A 19074-nucleotide genomic window follows, 5' to 3' on the forward strand; every position below is an offset into this window, starting at 1 on the left:
ACACACACACAAAACAAATATAAAGATTATTGTATATTTTAAGCGAAAAAGATGATGTCGTGAGGGCTCGCAGCCGGCAAAAGGAAAGAGATGTACGTGGTACTTCGATTAGAGAGAGAGAGAGAGCGAAGGGGAAAGCGATAGCGGTCAGCGACGGGCAGATCGGGCAGGGGAGGACGGAGCTTTGATAACATCACCCATCAGAACTAGGATGCGGTGAGATGTGGAGTGTGACTGGACTGTCTCAATTTACTTCCAAATTTTTTTAATTAAAAAATATATAAAAAATAAAAAACCAAAAAGTGCCACAACCCTCGTGTCAGTAAAAGTTTTTAGTTGACTGAATTTTGGGAAGTGGCGTGGGGGATTTGACTTTTTTATTTCATGCGATGTGACTTATTTTTTTATTTTTTAAAAAATTTTATTTCATTATTATTATTATTATTATTTTGTTTGGGGTTTTTTCGATTCACTTTTTATGATGGGGTTGAAAATGAAAGGTAATTGAATTGATAATTTAAGGAGTGTTTTGTATATAAATTAGCATATTTTTAATATCTCAAATTATAAAAAAAAAAAATTTGATATATGAGATTTTAGAGTGACATAATTCGTTGATTTTTTTATTATAAGATTTAAGTTTGAAAGTAATAAATATTTATTATTTTAAATTAACTTAACGTACAATATTACATCAACTTTTTTAGTGAGCATTTAATTTATGAGAAAGTGTTTAGTTCATAGTTATCTAACATTACCTAGTTAATGTAGGTATATTAATGTGAAGTTATATAATCAATTAATCATCATATTAATTTTAGATTACTATATGTTAGGTAACATTTAGGGTGTGTTTAGTTCAAATTATGTAACATTATTTAGATATAGTACTATTATATAACTTTGTTTGGTTCAAATTATGTGATTATCTCCGCCTCCTTAAGTATTCTTATGTTATTATATTTTTAATATTCTAATGATGTCATTACCAATTATATATTATATACATCTTTTGTCCCGTTTTACCTGTCATGTTTATTATTTATTGATCAAATCAACTCTTTACTTTTTACTTATTTGCTTTAATATTTTAAATTATTTTTAAATTTATGTTTTATATTTAATAGTACTTTTAATATAGTTTTTAAATATATAAATTTTATATTCTAATACTAATTAAAAATAGCTACATTTAAATCTCGTTAAACGAATCAGAGCATAAAATGAGATCAGGAAAAATAATAATAAATTATTTATATTTAGGGCATTTAAGAAAATTATGCATAATAACTTAAAATATAACTGATGGGGAATATACCCGTGTTCAGACTCCACGTACGCTCTGTGCTCCTATTTGGGTCGGGTCAAACCCCGCATTGGTTGCACCTATATAAGGGCATTTGACCCTTCATTTTGGGGTTCCTCCCCTTCCTTTCCTTCACTCTCTCTCTCTCTCTCTCTCTCTCTCTCTCTCTAAACACTCTCCCCTCTCTCTACAAACACACAATTATGAATAAAAGATCCCTTTGAGTTATTTTCTTTTATTTTCTCTCCCTTGTTCATACATATTACATACCGTACATACATTCTACATACGCGGGAGTTAGTACTATCAATAACTTTAACTAAATAGTAAATATGTTAATGTTATATTCCTAATGTAGTATATACGGATGGTACTGACTACAATTTATGGTACTGTGGTCCGTTCACGGATCGGATCTTCAACATAGTCTGCTTGTTGGTTTAAGCTCACGAGCTTGGGACGCTTGATAATAGGTCGGTGGTCTCCGAGCTAGCAACACTGGTTCTTAAGTAGTTCCCAAGTCCCCTCTCTCTGTAATAAATGCGTTATTTATAACAATGGAGAGGGAGCAGGTTTCGGGCTCTCGGCATGTAGGGCACGTGGATTCCATGCATAGGTCTAAGCCGGGGCCAAAGGGGTTGCGCACACGTGCTGCAATATTTCTAAGGGAACACGCCCATTGCGGGGTTTGATCATTAGGTCGACCGCGCATCACTCACTAGGGGAACTGCGTGTTTTCTTAATAGAGGCACCCGACGAGCGATTAGATCAGGTAGAATAGGAGATCCGATTGATGCGAGTCGGGTCGCGCTTTCCAGGCACCTAAGGCCTTGGACCAGCCACCGTACAACGGTTAAGGGGAGATAAGGGAGATAATCCCCATCAATTCCCATAATCCTAAATTCTCAACTAAGAACACAAGGTAATTTAAAAGATAGTCTCAGGTTTCATGAATTAAACTCTCTAAGTTATAGGAATACCTTATAAAAGATGATGTAAGATTACAAGAATGTAACATTAAATTGTGTGTTTAGTTTTTTTTTTTTTTTTTCCTGTCAGACTACGAGGTGTCATGAGCATGCCGTAATTGTAGGTGCCTATGAGGAATCTTTAAGCCCATACTATATTCAGACTAATCCCCGTTCGTACTGGACCGGTCAAATTAAGGGGCAAAGTGCTAGTCAGATTGATTTTTCCATATGAAATGGGGTTCAAACTCCCGACCTCCCTTAAGGAACAAGAGTGTGGCCACTCACGCCAACCAAGCTGATTGTGTGTGTTTAGTTAAGATTGTGAAAAGAGATTATACCAGCTAGGGCCCTTGATTAGTGTGATTTCTTTGTAAAAGTCCTCTGATTAATTTTTTACTCAATTTACTTTTTTTTTAACTACGAAAATGTTACTTAAAGTAATTCTCTGTTAGATTTGATGTTAAATCTCTGTTTGACACAGGGATATTTTCGTCATTTGAGTCCGTTGACACTTATGTATATCTTTCGGAGCTAAAATGGAGAACCGAATCCCTAATTTTTCATTTGAAACCAAGAAGACCCCATCGAAACAAAGAAAGAAAACAGGAATATATATATATATATATATATATATATATATATATATATATATATATATATATATATATATATATATAATTTCCAAATTTTTGTTCCAAGAAATGATGATCTTCAATAAATGTTTGATTAGATGAGACTTCCCCCTGGGGTGATATGCTTCAATTCACCTCCTCTTGTTCTTGCTCCCAATCAACAAAGCAAAATAGAACATCAACCTGAAGAAGAAGCTTAGAGCAATGGTGATCCAAAGGCAATTCCACTTGTTTATATCAGTAACACCAGTCTGCTTCAAGATATCAGGCCCAGTGGTCAAGCAAGTAAAGCTCGTGATGTTGATTCCCAGCGTCTTGCTCATGTTTTGCAGCAGCTTCAGGAACGGCCTTCAATGGCGACCCGTCGAAAATATAGATCCCCTTCACAAAACACTTGTCTGGATAGTCGAATTCGTTTTGTACAACTCCCTGGAAAGGATATTTCACTATCACTAAACAATAAGACTTGCACTATTTAACATATCTATAAAGAAACTAACTCTTCTACAAATTATATGGTAACGCATCATAATCATCTATACTCTATAGAATACATTACTTTGGCAATCTTTCACAGGCATTTTGGATAGGATGTTTGTTTACATTATTGGTGTAAATTGGTCCATATTCATATTTTTATTTTTCTTAAGACTTTTCTCGTATGTAAAAGAAAAGAAATGAACCCCAAGACATTATTTAACTAACTGATTGATCAATTCAAAATAAGCTAATACATTAACAACACTTTTGGTTCGTGGAATAGGCGTGGAATGTAGTAGTGTTTCTGGGAATATGCCTATTCCTTTGTTTGGTAATAATGTATGTACTTTTATTCCCATGACAATATTTTCGGAGTGAGTTATTCCCCTTGTAAGGAAAAAAAAAGAATAGTTATTACTCCTCCGGACATTAAACTATTCCTGAGTTCTCAACAATAGCTCAATTTTCTTATTTCCTACTTCACCCCCAATAAAACCTAAAACTTGCATAGTTTTTTCTTTTTCCATATCACAACACTCTCAATCAACAGTACACATCTCTTTCAAGTTCAAGCTCCTCAACATGTATTTTTCTAAATTTAATAATAATAATAATATTATTATTATTAGTATATATTTTGTAAATGGGTATTTATGTCTTTTAAATATATATTCCGTTTATAATCCTTAAACCAACCATTGGAATAACATTCCTAAAGTCTAGTTATTCCTTAAGTGAACCAAACAACAGAATACAAATCCTATTTTATTTCTTACCTATTTCATTCCCCATAAAATAATATTCTTATTTCATTAAAATTCATTTCGTGAACCAAGCAGATGGTTTGGTCCTTCCAAAACCTAAGAAATATAATGGCACCCTAGGGATTGGGATGGAAAATTTATAACTTGTTATTATCTTAATGACCAAAAGGCAGTGCCATTACTTATATAATTTATGTATGTATGTGATAGTCTGATAGATGAGATGTTAAAGCTAATGAAGAACGCATCATATTAAACCAAGCAACCCACTTCGGATGTTCCCAACAAAAGATAAGAATTGGGATTACCTTTTTAATTTGGTGGCTTGTGGTACAAAGTTCTTTGAATTAATAAGTCATGGCCATAGTGAAGTCCATCCCCACCATCATGCATGCTTATGTTTAAACCAATATATTAATGTGGCTATTTCACCAGGCCATTAGTAGGCCTTTAATTGCAACCCCCCCAAATGTAAAGTTGTTTGCCAGTCTAATCTTCACTTTGAAATTAAACCTCTAACCCACCAACCTTCTGCATTTTGGAACAGCCCCCCTCCCCCAAAGTTGTACTGCATGCATCAGCAATTTGTTGGGAATTCATAAAAAATTTGATATAGAGTGAGTATTATATATCAAAATTCTCATTGAAAATTGACTATTTTTTGGTAGTATATATCGAATGTCACACTCAATTTGATGCTTCAAAGAGACTATTTTGATGCTTCCTATCAAATTAAAAATAACTATTTTAAATTTGAAAGATAATTAATTAAAAGTACATTTTTGTAGCACCAGATGTCTTAAAGAAAAAGATTAATTTCACCTATAGTCCTCTTTCTTTGATGTTTGTCATTTTTAGTTTTTCAAACTATGACAATTGACAGATGTAGTCTCAGAATATTAAAATTTGAATACTTTTTCCGGTTTGACTCTAAAAAAAATTCCCACTCAAATCGGAGTTAGGTTGAAAATTTTCTTAGAAGACCAAAAGTGTCCAAATTTTAAAACTTTGAAACTATATCTATCAATTTTCATAGCTTGGGACTAAAAACATAAAGTCACTAAAGACCGGAGATCATAGGCGATCTTAAAAATAGACTTTACAAATGTTATCTCATGGACTAAAAGGGTTTTAATTCAATAAAATTATCATTACTGTAAAACTGTGGAGATGAGAAAAACATAGCCAACTCAACTCATATCATTAGAAAATAGAGACAAGAGATCAAAGTTGAAGGCAAATGGTCACTTTTTCAAAAATCCCATTTAATTTATACACGTAGCGAAATTATGTGCATAGCATAGTTACCGGCCGCAAATTATGCCCTAGACCCGTGTCCACAATGCATTGTGGACACGAGTCTAAAACGACGTCGTTTTTAAGTAAAACGCGTCATTCTAGTTAAAAAAAAAAAATTGATTTTGTCTCGGCGTTAACGGCGTTATTCGTTTGTGCCATTATGAATGTACAGTTATGGGATTATGAATGTACAGTTATGGAATTATGAATGCACAGTTATGGAATTATGAATGTAAGTTATAAAATTATGAACACAGAGCTCTGACATTATGAACTTACAATTATGAACATATAGTAATAAAATTATGAACATAGAGCTCTAAAATTGTGAACATGGAGCTTCGAAAATTATGATTTTACAATTATTGAATTATGAATGTACAGTTACGGAATTATGAATGTACAGTTATGCAATTATGAATGTACAGTTATAGAATTATGAACACAGAGCTCTGACATTATGAACTTACAATATGAACATATAGTGATAAAATTATGAACATAGAGCTCTAAAATTGTGAACACAGAGCTTCGAAAATTATGAAGTTACAGTTATTGAATTATGAATGTACAGTTACGGAATTATGAATGTACAATTATGGAAGTATGAATGTACAATTATGAAATTATGAACATAGAGCTCTGACATTATGAACTTACAATTATGAACATATAGTAATAAAATTATGAACATATACTCCTATAACGAAGCGGTCTGAAATTTAAAAAACAAAAAAAAAAAAAAAAGTGAAAGATAACAGTGCCACTAACGGCACTGTTACCCGTGTCCAGCATGGATGCTGGGCACGTGTCCATAGCATAACGATTGGTTATCGGCCTACCAAGCCAACTTCTCGAGAAGCTATAGTCCGAGTCTTAAAATTTGGATACTTTTTCCAAGGGCATATGTTGTCTTTATTATGATTCTATATATATTTGAGTTGGATTATGACTCCATATCGTAGTCTTCATGTGATTTCTTTACTATATATATTCCAGTATCTTGTACCTTTGTAACTATGTTTTGATCAATACTGAAACTGGTTACATGCGTCAACCCCTTGGATATATTGATGATCAAGTACTTAATCATGTTTGTCTGGTAAAACGTTCTTTGTATGGATTGAAACAGCTCCTAGGGCTTGGTTTAATCGCCTACACATGTTTTTACTATCAGTTGTGTTTAAGGCATCAAAGACAGATGTCTCTCTATTTCATTATTCGCAGGACTTTGCATATGTGTATTTATTGGTTTATGTTGATGATATACTTGTGATGGGGAGTGATCAAAGTTTGGTGAATAATTTGATGTCTAAACTATATACTGCATTTAAGATCAGGGATCTGGGTGAACCTGGTTTCTTTTTTGGGATTGAAACGATTAAATGTGATGGTAGAATTATGATTTCTCATAAAAGGTACATGACAGATATTCTGAAACGAGCAAGTATGGCAGAATGCAAGCCTCTAGTTACTCTCATTCCTGTCTCAAAATCTGTCCCTTTCAATTCAGATTTGTATGATGATCATACGCAGTGCAGGAGTCTGGCTAGGGCGCTGCAGTACCTCACGATTACTAGACCTGACCTGTCTTTTGCAGTAAATAAGCTTTGTCAACACATGCATGCTCCTATAACATCACATTGGGAGCAACTAAAACGTGTATTGAGGTACGCTAAAGGGACAATTGATTTCGGTTTGCGTATAAGAAAGTTAGTGTCAAGAGAACTTCATGCTTTTTCTGATTCTGATTGGGCTGGTTGTCCTGAAGACCGTAAATCTAATAGTGGTTATGCTGTGTTTCTCGGATCTAATCTTGTGTCTTGGGTATGTAAGAAACAAAGAACTGTTGCTAGATCTTCTATTGAGGCAGAATACAAAGCTCTAGCAGATGTTTGTGCTAAAGTAATATGGATTCTTCCGTTGTTACGTGAGATCAATGTGCTAAGTATTTCTGTTCCTAAGTTATGGTGTGATAATCTTGGTGCTACATATATGTGCGCAAATTCTATTTTTCATGCTTGCACCAAGCACGTAGAGATTGATTATCACTTTATTAGAGATAGAGTTGCTTCTGGAGATTTTCAAATCAACTTTATTTCACTCAAAGATCAACTTGCTGACATCTTTACTAAAAGCTATACCTGGCCCTAGATTTTCTTTTCTTAGAGACAAGCTACAGGTTACTAGCTTATCCTGTGCTTGAGAGGAAGTATTAAGATTATATGTATTTGAGTTGGATTATGACTTCCTATCCTAAACTCCTCTTAATTACTATATATATATATATATATATATATATATATATATATATATATATTATATATTCCAGTATCTATGTTTGTAACTATGTTTAATCAATACAATACATTCAGTTCTCGTCGTCTTGTCTCCTCCTTGTACTTGTCCTTCAAATACGGTTCCCACTCGTGTAGATTATTCAATAGCCTCTGCATAATTTTTATGTTTGTTGTTCAAGTGAATACACACTCAAAGTGGCCTAACAAAAAAACTGCAAACTAAACACACACAATATTTAGCTTAACCTATGGCTAATTCTAATGTTAAAATTCAAGCAGAATGCTAAACACATAAAAACAAAAATGTCTACTGACTACTGGTACACAAAATGAAAAACCTTGTGGAGATTATTTGCAGTGCTGACATGCAGTGAAGTTGTGCAGAATGGTGTACAGTTAATGCAATAATGCACATTATTATTGTGTTCTGCTATGCTATACCACCATACATCAAATACTACTTTTAGAAAATTATATACTTTGAATAGAAAGCATCAGAATATCTCAAAGCCAATTTTTTTTTTTTTTTCTCGAGTTAAGGTATTTTAAAATTTTATTTACCAAAACATAGGTACTTTTTGGTTAAACGGCATAAGTGTAATTCTCTCAAATCGGAAATTATATTACAGGTTTGAATCCCAATAGAGACATTGACTCTTTGTACTTCAATATGTTAAGAAAGTATGTATAGACAAATACTATATTGTACCAAAGTCAATAGTACTCAATATATATATATGTGTGTGTGTGTGTATTTTAACTTGTAGCAAGTTTACAACGAAAGATGGACTTGCAAATCATTTAGCAAATAGCAAAGCCATTGTAGTTCTATAGTCAATGCTCTATACTCAGCATAAGATGAAGACCTAGAGACAATTGGCTATTTGTTAGCTAGACTTCCAAGAAATATGAGAGCTCCTAAGCAAAATGCAAAATTCTGAAATCGATCTTCTTGTATCTGTACAAGCTGCCCAATCAGAATCAGCAAAGACTTGTAAATGAAATTTTAAGAGCAACCTCAATAGTATTAGTTTTTTTTGCAGGCTAACGAACTAGGAGATAGAGAAAGAGAGAAGAGGGAAAAAAAATGAAAAGAAGATTTAAACGACAGTGCAGCCCACACATAGCTGCGCGACAGTTGCTTCCATTTTTCCTATTTGGTGGATACCACAAAAAACTACTGGTATTATTTATAGAAGAAATTAAAAAAAAAAATGTTCTGTCGAACCAGGATGTGAGGGGATTTTGGGATTGGAGATTCATCACTCTAAAGTAAAATTGTTACACATGTTATTGTGTTAATACAACATTATTAAATAAATAAAATACTTGTTTTCAAAAAAAATAAATAAAATACTTGACACAAATTTTAATCAGTAACTTTTTTTCCAATGCAAAAATGAGAATTGGACTCCGGCCTATTAAATTATATTATTATTGACCCAGGTAGACTTTTGCAAACCCAGACAGACCAAACTGGGTTTCACACAATTATGTTTATTTTTCAATCTTCTTGGGCACTACTCTATAAACCAATTGGAACTTAGAACCTATTTGTCAAGCCCAACTCAATGTGTGGGCAGCCCCCAGTCATATGTTGAATTTTGCAATTCTTTTTCAACCAACCAATAAATTTCAAAATAATTAGAACAACTTAATCTTAAGAGCATTTTCAACAGTAATTTTTTGAGATTTTTTATGCTATGTTGGAAGAAAGAAATTGTGAGAGTGTGAGGTGACGAAAAATTAAAAAATAAAAATAAAAACAGATTCTTTTACAAGAATTTAGTTTTTGCGTTTAAAGAAAAATGATCATAGCTCATGCATATAGGTGGGAGACATCTATATTGCCCAACGGGTGTGTGCATTTCGCACGCGCAGTAGCATTTCAAAGTGGTCGCACCCAACTGGCGTGGCCGCGTGGGCGACCACTTTATATATATATATATATATATATATATATATATATATATATATATATATATATATATAGTTTGCAACAATCTAACTTGACAAAGGAACTACACCAAAAAATAAATAAATAAATAAATAAAATTATAAAAAAGTTCAACCACTGAAGTTGCTCTAAGGCCGGGTGATAAAATTTTTAAAGTCTTAACATTTTTTTTTTATACAAGTTTATACCTTCTAATTGTTGAAGAATTGACATAAAATTGGCAAGTGGGTAGTCATTTTGATACTTTTTCATTTTTCTATTAGTACATAGATGAATTATATAGACTTACCATTTCCATTAAAGACAATCACTAAAGTAACTTTTTCTTCTTTTTACCTCTAATAGTACATTCAAACGCGTTTTCTTTAGCAACCATTGCATTTTCAAGGTTGATAATAATAAAGTATACAACTCTTTTGACTGATGTGGTCTCCCTAAGATAAGCAAAAGGAAAATTAAACCAGGACGCTCCTTGTTAATTCCCCAAGAGGGATAATAATCTTTCAACTAATATTTGTTAATTAGCTTCTTTCACTTTAATTAGTTTTTTCTTCTCGAAATTAACCAGACAAATCACTCTACCAACTAAGAACAGTCATGCACCACCATCCATAGAATCTTGAAAGAGCTCTCAGTCTATCAACCCTTACTATGTCACAATCCATAGAATCTTGAAAGAGCTCCCAGTCTGTCAATGCGCTCCATGTCTGGACCTAATAAGTTCCACTCATGGTGGTGCCCGATGCCCTTCCGTCAATTTCTTTAAGTTTCAGCCTGTTTTAGCCTAAGTTCCACGCCTGATGGTGCCCTTCCATCAATTCTTTCAAGTTTCAGCATGTGACTTGCTCTTCCGTCAATTCCTTTAAGTTTCAGCATGTGACTTCGATTTCTCAAAGCCCTCGCTCAAAATTTAATTCGAGGTGCAACCTAGATCCCACAAAGGGTGTTGGTCGTTTAAGACAGCACCCCCGAAATGGATGGCGCTTAAGCGCGCGACCTATACCCGGGACCGTGATGAGTAGGAGGGCGCGTCAATTCCTTTAAGTTTCAACATGTGACTTGCCATTCCGTCAATTCCTTTAAGTTTCTGCATGTAACTTTGATTTCTCAAAGCCCTCGCTCGAAATTTAATTCGAGCAGGGTGCAACCTAGATCCCACAAAGGGTGTTGGTCGTTTAAGACAGCACCCCCGAAATGGATGGAGCCTAAGCGCGCGACCTATACCCGGGGCCGTGATGAGTAGGAGGGTGCGGTGAGTCAATGTCCTCACTAGGGTTCAAATATGTGACATTCCATTTGGAAGAACTACATTTATGCCGCTTGACCACAAGGTCTTTGACACTTTAATTAGTTAGATCAGTTAGGTTTAATTAATTTAAAGAAGAATACTGCTGCACAAGGATCTATTTGGTACTTAATTACTACGTATAAATTGTGATGAAATGATATGATATATCATTCTTACCTATAAAATATACGAAATATTCTCATTTTATGGAAATTTTACAAAACTTTATCACATTGGGTTGATGGCATTTTGAATTGGACTAACATTATAGTTTTAGAAAAATGTGATTTTTTAGTCACTTAACTTATGACTATGGTATAGATATAATTTCTCAATTATATTTAAGGTGTAAAAATTTAGTCCTTATAAGTTGATTTTGGTTTATATAATTTTTAAGGGTTAAAATTTGTTACTTAACTAAAAATTTATGAATAAGTCTTCACGATCAATAACTAAGAAATTGAATATACACCATAGTTACAATAAAAGAACCTAAAATTGTCATTTTCCTATAATGTTTTTTTAAACTCAAGGACTATAAGTAAAAATTGAAAATAGATAATTAAAAATGAAAAAAAAAAAATACTCTATAGACTATAATTTGAGTAACCAAAATGAAATAAACTTTAAAATTTTATATATTTATGATAAACTTAAAATGCCAACTTCATATGGTCTACAATGTTGCATCAATCAATGCACAATGCAATATAAAAGTGATAAACTAGTTAGAAAACTCGTGTTGCATGAAAATTGATATCCAAAGTAAATGTAGTTATGCAATATGCATAATTATTGAATATAACTGAATTTGGTAAAATTATTTGTAAATAATTTTAAAATCTTATATGAAATTTTAATCCTATATAATTTTGTTTTCTATCACAATAAAAATAACAAGTAATTTAATGCTTAACATATTCATCTTTTTTTTTTAATGGTAACATATTCATCTTTTAAGTTAACTTAAAATTAGAATTTTATAATCACAGATTTCATAAGAGAAACACATCAATAAGAATTAACTCCTCCCTCTTTGTATTTGAACTATATTTGCTACTGTTAAAACTTTTTTTTTTTTGGAGCAATTGGACTTCAAAAAAGAATTAAGGATAATTAATAAAATTTCCATCAATATACTTCACCATACAAATTTAAATGAAATAAAATAAAAAATTATACTTTTTAATGGAAAAAAAGTATAATTTGAGGTTACGCTTCCTTTTCTCTGTTTTTGTCATTTTCGGTAATAATGTGACAATGACACCATTATTGTAAATATTGAAACATGATTAGTTGGCATTATGGTTTCTTCATTTTGTTTACTTTATGAGCTTATGGGAATCAAGAATGATCTTGACATATCAATAAAGGTGCACCAAAACTTTCAAAAAGGCATCATCATACGAAGGCAAAGTATAATTAGCTCCATTCTCCCCTACCTACGTTAATAATTTCCTTTGGACATTCATAAAGTTGCAAACCACCAACCAATAACAAAAAATTGAATTACTAATATCACATAAAATAGGACTATTATAAAAATATATTTATTTTTAATTAATATTTTGTAAGAAGTGTTGCATTCTTTTACTTGCGCACACTCTCATGCGAACGGCCGCCCAGAAGAGAACTGAGAACCATCCAGCGCGCGTCACGTGTCCTTTGGTGCATGTAAATTTGTTATATGTGCAAATAGTTGGTGCACCTTTACAAGTAAAATCACTTACAAGTGCACATACTTTCACCTACAAGTGCATGTAATTTTACCTTGTTAACATTCATTGATCTGAGATCGTTCTGTTTGGCATCGCTTTTAATTTGTTCTTGCGGAGGAGTTCAGCGGGTAGTTAGTACCCTGAAAACCACCCGCAAACATTCATGTACCTAGGTACACCTAGTTATAGCTATGGTATACCTATATCTGGACGCGTGACGCGCTCTGAATGATTCTCAGTTCTCCCCTAGATGGACAGTTTGCACCTGAATGCAATTTTATATATATATATATATATATATATATATATATATATATATATATATATATATATATGCTAATATGTGCACTATATATGGAGTATATATTATTTTTATATTCATTAGCTATTGTGAATTGAATTAACTAGTTGCATTACAAGTTAACGAGTCGATATTAAATTGTGTGTAAAAATTTTAATATAAGAAATATTACATTATTTAAATGATTTATTTTATTATAGGAGGCATTTTTCTTGTTAAAATTACTCCGTACTTTCTAACATTCACTCATTGATGTTTTAGTGTTATATTACATTTAAAAAAATTAATTATAACGCGAACTTTTTAATTTATTAACTCATGATAAGATCGATCAATTTATAAGTAATTAATGAAAATAATGATCTTTCTTTTTATTTTTTTATAATGTCACATCAATAAAAGAAAATGAGCTTATTTTGTTAATTATTATTATTTTTTCTTTTTTGAATAACAACAATGAAGGTTATCTTGTGATATCTTTCCAGGATAAGGTTTTGTTTCCATTTATTTTAAATTTAATTTTTACGAATATAATTGGCTAGAAGTGGAAGATAGGTTATCTTGATTTTGACAGTTCATTATGCTAACATGCAAGCCAATTAATTTCTACTCTACAATTTCATTCATGGTCATTATTTATTTTGTCACATAAAAAAATAACGTAACAATAGAAAATCTTACCAAACAAATAAAAAAAAAAATTGAATAGTTGAATATAATTCAACTTAAATTTTGAGTGTTTGAAATTAGCTTAGTTGGCGAAACCCATTCGTTCTAATCCAAAAAAAAAAAAAAAAAGAAAAAAAAAGGAGGTATTGGGTCAATCTTTGTGTTCACATTCATTCATAGTTAACTTTTTTTCATGAATTTAGGTAGAAATAATCATCAGATTATGTGATTTAATGGTACTTGAGTTGGACTTTTATTTGAAAGGTTGTGAGTTTGACTCTCGGTGGAGAGTCATTATTGACTTTTTGTGTTTCAGTAGGTTGAGAAAATATATGAACAGACACTACAATGTAATAGAGCCAGTAGCATGCAAATAAAAGAAAAGGTAGAAATAGTCAATTATTAAGAGCGTAAACGTTTTAAAAAATGTGCATAAGAAAAAATACGATGTAAATTTTAATAAAATTTTATTTTTTAATATTAAATTCACCGTTGGAAATTAGCAGTGTAGTCGAGCTGACGAGTGATGCAAAAGCGACGTCGGTTGATGTGAAGTGGAGGAGCGGACCTCTATTTGTAGTTTAATCTTTTTGTCCTAAATTATGTTGACAACTTTAGTAAGAGTTATGAAATTTGGGCACTAATTTGATTTGGATTGTGTAATTATATTGAAGATGATTACAATAGTGTTTAGAATTTAGAAATGACTACCACAACAATTCAAATTAGAGAATTATTTTTATTTTTAGTCTCACGATTATTAAATTATTACTACATTTGATTCTTAATTAATTGTTATTTATTGTATAGTATTTTTTTTTTTCACATGTGATGCACGCCAATAATGCACTACATTTCCAATTTATAATCATATCGTCTTAAACCTTGTACTACTTTTGGATAGAAAAGAAGAATTAGAACTATAAAAAAATATTCATTGTGTATAAATAAATTTAGTCAATGTTACATCCGCACACTCAAACAACCCTAGAAGAGTAAGTCAACCCTTTGAGTTCTAATATTACAAAGTTCTCAGATGATTCTCTCCTCTTTTAATTTTTATATATAGACACACATTATTTATCCAACGACAAAAGTTTAAAGTTTTGTAAAAGTTATTTAAGATAACTTAAGATGCAGTGGCCGAGTCACAATGTGTATAGTCCTTTGTATATACATAGTTAACTTATAAATATTAAATTTACATAAATTTAATTAAAAGATGAGTTATAATGATATTAATGATTTATAATATGTTTTCTATTCGAACTATTTTATCTAATTAATTATATTTCATATTTTGTGGAATTTTATTTGTAATATTGTGTTTTTTCTCATTTTTAATATTAATATTGATATGAGTGTTTTATTATAATATGTTTTCTATTCTAATTATTTTATCTAATTAATTAGATTTCATATTTTGTTTTGAATAAATTTTATCTCATTATTTTGATGTATTTTAATTTTTCATTATAATTAACAATATTTATGACTCGACCTCTAAGTTTTTTTTTTTTTTTTCAAAATATCTCTTTAGTTTTTAATTTTTCGTCCCTACTGACAAACTGAATCTGTCCCTGCTAAGATGTATGAAAACAATAATTAGTTAGAATGTGTCAAAGAGATGTAATGTGAAAGTAATGTTATTACTGTACTGAAAAATACCACACAACATATATGATTTAATTTAAATACATTAAAAGACATGCATGATATTACAATGCTTAAATTATTAAAATTAAATTATATAATTAGAACCAAACAAACCCTAGACGTTCACGTAACTGATGGTTGTATATATATAGCGCATGTCATAGTTGGACTAGGTTCATTATCGTTTATTTTTAATTTCTTTAAACGACGACCGTTCATGCTTACAATATAAATGCCTTGTTGATAAAATAATTAGTCTCTATAGGTTTATTTTGATTTATTTGACCACTATTAATTTTTTGATTTTGTTAAAAAGTTAATGATCGTATTTAGTAAAATAGTTAGTCTATAGGTCAATTTTGACTTATTTGACCACTATTAGTTGTTTGACTTGATTTAAAAATCAATATAAGTGTTTGGTTAATTAGCTTTTTGTACTCCACAATGCTAAAATAATTCAAAAAGCTACTCAAAGCAACTTTTTCAATTAGCTTTTTGAGAAAAGAAATTATAACAAACAACTATCAGCTATCAGTTAACAGCTAATTTACCAAATACCATTCTACAATTAGCTAATGTTATCAACTAGTTATACCATCTAATTAACTGAATCAGCTAACAGCTAACAGCCATTTACCAAACAGGGCCAATATAAGTGTTTGATTAATCAGTTTTTGTAACCCCAAAATGCTAAAATTCAAAAAGCTGCTCAAACCAACTTTTTCAATTAACTTTTTGAGAAAGAAAATTACACCAAACAACTATCAGATAACAATTAATTTACCAAACATCTTTCTACAACCAATTAATGTTATCAACTAGTTATACCTCTAATTAATCCAATCAGCTGACAACTAACCGCTATTAACTAACAATCATTTATCAAACATGACCAGACCAAAGTTTCCAGAACATATATACAATATACGTGGCAGGAGGCTGAGTGCATTGTGTGGAGTGTGGAGGTGTAATTTTCCTCTAATTGGCATCTGTCCATCATATCCAGTTGCTGATCTGATCATATTTGGCAGATCGAAGAGAAGAAGACGGTGGAATTCGGAAGCTTCCTCAGCTCATCAATATTGAATGCATCCATGCATGCATGTATTTGTGATGAAAGCTAAGTCGGAGAAATGGGATATATTTTGGACACGTATGTATATGTATATATTTAGATAATAAATAATATAATCACACTGATGATGATATATTTGTTTAGGTAATAATAAATGATGGATACTATATATAGTCGTCGTTATCAGGGATGATATATGGTGTATTTTATTATTGTTTAGATAATATATAATAGATACCTCTTCCGTTTTATTTTATGTGTTTGATTCGATTAACGTGACTTGACTGAAATTATTTTTAATTTAATTAGCCTCAATCTTAATTTTTGTAAAGTCTAAATCTACCAGATAAAGTTAAATAAATTAGGATCTATTTGGTTCAAATATTTAAATTGGATTGACAACGATAATTAAATACTTGGTAATGGTAAATATGAAAATTTGAAAAACTTTTAGAAACTAAAGATGAAAAAAAAAACAAAAGAAATATAAATATTGTTTTTAATTTATACGTAACTTAATAAATTGTTATTTATTTCAAATACTGTGAGTATGAATTTACTTTACGAAGTTAAAGAAAAATAAATGTTATAATTGCATTTGTCTTTGCTCGATCTTCTTTGGACCATGATAAGGAAAAGTCGTGTAAAGAAAAAAAAAAAAAACAAAGAGTATAAGAGGAAAAGTTTTTGTTGTAGTGTTTATTTTATTTATTTATTTTTTTTCCGAAGGGGATTTTATAATTTTTAATTGAATTAAAATTATGACGTTATTGTGAAGTCAATAATCATGTGAGCAACATTATGCAAGTATATTTCATGGTTGTAATTTGTAAAGGAGTTTATATTTATTCAAAATTTATTACATATTTAATAGCAATAATTAATTTGACTAATTTTACAATATAAAAGTAACTTAATTTTATGACACTTTTTATACTTCAATTTAAACGTAATTCATTTTGGACATAAAATGACGTGAATTTAGGAGTGTTCATTGGTTAAGATCGAGTTAATATTCAAAATGGTTCTAAACTATAATGATTTTTTTTTTTTTAATTTCGTCCTAAACGATTTTGGTGACATAATTTAGTATCAATTTTTTGTGTTTTCACTCAATTTAGTCTCATGTTTGTTATTTCGTCAAATTTGTGTTAAATAAATGGACAATTTAGTAACTTTAATTTAATATTGGTCTCTTTTTATCCTTAGTCATGCGAAGTGCGAAATCCTTCTTTCTTTTACAAATTACTCCCAAACATTATGAATTATGTACTTTGTATTTTCAATCCAACTAGGTCTATAATGATATGCTATGTGTCTTATGTTGTGATTTTTTTTTTTTTTTTTTTGTGTTTTATGTTATGAAATTATATACCTTATAAATATGAATTATGTACCTCGTTGTTTGAATTCATGGTCTATAATACTACGTGGTCCCTGATTCATTATATAAATTGCCAAATCAACCAAACTCAGTACAAATTCTTCGAAAGTGCTCTTAAATTCATTAGAATTTACCCTTCTTCACATGGGGATATTTCTAGATATATTGAATTAAATTTAATTCACTTGTAAAAGGTTAAGAGATTAAAAAAAACATTCGAGATAATAGTTAATAATTAAAAGTAAACAATAATAGCATAATAATTGGAGGTATAAAATTGAAAATAATTGAAATAATGTTTCTTAGGTTATGGGGTGTTTTGTTGACATGAATTTCAATTCATTTGCAATGAAATTCATCATCTATGCCAATTATATTGTTTGGTTGGAGCGAATTGTAATTCATAGACTCCCTCACAGCACGTTTGGTTCACGGAATGAATTTGGAGGGAATAGGAATGCTATTCCACATGGAATGGAATAGGTAAAGAATAGAATATGAATTGTATTCCGTTGTTTGGTTGGCTGAAGGAATAGACTTTAGTAATTGTATTCCAGTGTTTGGTTGGTTAATGGAATAGAAATGGAATAGGTTTTAAAGACATAAATACCCTTATACATAATAATAGTAATAATAATAATGATTATGATTATGATATACTGAATGTTATATATATATATATATATATATATATATATATATATATATATATATATATATATATATATATATATATATATATATATATATATATTTATTTATTTATTTATTTATATTTATATTTGTATTTATATATATGTATATGTATGTGTGTGTGTGTGAGAGAGAGAATAACAATAACAATAACAATAATAATAATAATAATAATAATAATTAATATTATTATTATTATTATTATTATTATTATTATACAAATACATATTTATTTTTATATTTATTTTCTCACTTACCCCACATCGGTTGGAGAAGTAAGGAATGAAGCCTTGAGGCTCCTATAAAAGGAGCCTCAAGGCTCCATAATTTCAATTGCAATGCTCATCCGCTAGGCAAGCTTGCAATGCCCATCCGCTAGGCATGCAGATGAGCAGACTACTTAATTAGGAGCCAAGGCTCCATAATTAAGGAGTCTTATACAGTTAATTTATATATATATATATATATATATATATATATATATATATATATATATATATATATATATATATATATATATATATATATATATATATATATATACACACACACACACACACACTTGGCATTTTAAGAAAAGA

The 19074-nt window shown here is 30.4% G+C and overlaps 1 long non-coding RNA gene across 1 annotated transcript; it reads left to right on the plus strand.

Moving 5' to 3' along the window:
• The first annotated feature begins 2949 nt into the window (after positions 1-2949).
• Positions 2950-16009, plus strand: LOC109191114. Its single transcript, XR_002055880.1, has 3 exons — positions 2950-3025; positions 6736-6743; positions 15998-16009. It is a non-coding gene; the product is annotated as an uncharacterized LOC109191114 (long non-coding RNA).
• Positions 16010-19074: the final 3065 nt, after the last annotated feature.

Source organism: Ipomoea nil, unplaced genomic scaffold (assembly GCF_001879475.1).
Source record: "Ipomoea nil cultivar Tokyo-kokei standard unplaced genomic scaffold, Asagao_1.1 scaffold1617, whole genome shotgun sequence".
Lineage (NCBI taxonomy): Eukaryota > Viridiplantae > Streptophyta > Magnoliopsida > Solanales > Convolvulaceae > Ipomoea > Ipomoea nil.